Source organism: Acanthochromis polyacanthus, chromosome 10 (assembly GCF_021347895.1).
Source record: "Acanthochromis polyacanthus isolate Apoly-LR-REF ecotype Palm Island chromosome 10, KAUST_Apoly_ChrSc, whole genome shotgun sequence".
Lineage (NCBI taxonomy): Eukaryota > Metazoa > Chordata > Actinopteri > Pomacentridae > Acanthochromis > Acanthochromis polyacanthus.
This window is the reverse complement of record NC_067122.1, coordinates 36197051-36199123: the sequence shown is the minus strand read 5'-3', so window position 1 is coordinate 36199123 and position 2073 is coordinate 36197051. Positions and strand designations below refer to the sequence as shown.

General features: G+C 38.3%; 1 long non-coding RNA gene across 1 annotated transcript; it reads left to right on the top strand.

Moving 5' to 3' along the window:
- The first annotated feature begins 306 nt into the window (after positions 1 to 306).
- LOC127535698 (uncharacterized) lies at positions 307 to 1743 on the top strand. Its single transcript, XR_007944554.1, has 2 exons — positions 307 to 1153; positions 1661 to 1743. It is a non-coding gene; the product is annotated as an uncharacterized LOC127535698 (long non-coding RNA).
- Positions 1744 to 2073: the final 330 nt, after the last annotated feature.

The window sequence follows — 2073 nt, the reverse complement described above, 5'->3', positions numbered from 1 at the left end:
GCTATTTCGCAGCATGGATAACATGGAATCAAAAAAGAAAAACACTTTTTTCTCGGCAAAACAAAAAATCAGATTTCAGCGTGTTCAAGGTGGATATGGGAGGTACTGTAGTGTACCATTATGTTCGGCTTCTGGTGTTTATAACAGTTCTATAAGCCTTCACCGTTTTCCAAAAGACCAGCATTTGCGGGCTCAGTAGATTGCCAAAATTAGACGAAAAAAATGTTTCACACTGAGCTGAGGATCGGGAATATTAGTGCATAGTCACTGATCAAACAGCAAATATCTGATAAACTATAACAATCCGTGCACTCTTCAATCATTTGTTATTCCGTTTTGACATCTAATCAAATATAGAGGAAATCCAAGCATTTGTCATTTTGTTCAAACAAAACTACAAATATAAAATGTCTTGCTGAACTCGACTAACCCTTTAAGCTGCAGTCAATTCCAGCCATTTTCAGTACAAAAAATCGCTAACATTCTATTTGTAAATAAAAATATGACGAGAAATACAGGGAATATTGGACGCGCATCGCGAGGTGCATTTCCTTGAAAACGACCTATTCGTGGAGTATATACCGACTTCAAGACATGTTTTGGACAAAATATGTTACTGGCTTGTTTCGTCTGGATGTCCAAGGTTGGATTATGTCCGTTTTTTGTGGAATATTTTCATCCGTGTGTAATAATGAACCCGGAAATGTGAGTCGTGCTGTGTACGTTGAAGCCGTGTATAGAAAATGGATGGATGGATATTCGTTGTTTGTCGGACAAATGTGTTTATATTACCCGCTGTGGTAATCACATCTGAAAGTGGTTTATACCGGCGGATTCATGAGAATCTAAGCTTTCCATCGGCGTATAGTGTTTGTATAATCGTGTTTGCAGTTTCAGACATTTAGCAAATTGCTTATGCAGATCTCAAAGTGTACCGCAGCCGGGACACTGAAGCGCAACTGAAGCGCAACGGGCTAAGTACCAAAGACCAGAGCCCTCGAGATAGTAAGAGTTGCGACACTCCTATAGGGTGCCGTTGTATGCTTTCTTTCGGTCTACTTCTGGGTTGTGGAGGCTTGTTTAGTTCCAAGCACCGCTTCGACAGTGATAGCCACCGTTCATTTGCACTGCAGGTTGTTGAGTATATGTGGAGGTAAGTTGATGGAAATGCCTACCTCTTTTGAATTGTCAACTGCCTATATTTTATCAGAGGCTCTTTATGATGCACATGCTAAGCTTTATTTGTATTTGCGCAGCGTAATTATATATATTTTTTTATCTTGGTAGACGAACGCATTTCTGCTACTTTTTTTAGCTCGACTCTGCTGTTAGCTGTGAAGTTATCTCCAGGGATATATTGACGGATTAATTGTTGATGAGTCGCTACCTCTTTTTAATTTTAACGTCTTTATATTATATCAGAAGCCCTTTGTGGTGCATACATTTATCTGTATTTGTGAATATTGGCAGATGACCGACTTTCAGGCATTGCCTTGTGCTTGTTAGCTCTTCTTTGAAAGCTACCTAGCTACATCGCTACCTCTTTTTAATTGTCAAGACTACGTCCTTTATATGAGACCCCTTATAATGCATAAACTTATACTTGTAAGTATTTAACAAATATATTTATTAATATCTATCGTATCTATCTATCCGCCAGTATCCCGAGAGCCCTCACTGAAGACACGAAGACCCTCATTGTTTCTCCCATTGTCAATAAAACATACTATTTCATTCATCAAAGCATAATGAGTTGTTATTCTTAAATATATATATATATATTGTGTATGTCTTAAAATGGTTATAGTGAGTCAACTCCTGCCTCATCAGAAGTGACTGGACACTATCTGCTGAATGGACTGTTGTTACTCTGCTTTTCAATAACTCCCAGACTACGGGTAAGTGAATCAGAGAAATATAGACATTGTCTGGAAATACAATAATCCAGCTGGGCAAAAAATAACATCTTCAATCATCTTACATTTCTGTGTAAAAGTCGATTTTCCATGCTAACACGAATGTGAAACATTCCCTCCAAAACCCCAAAAGTGTCTTTAATATGTCACCTTACGG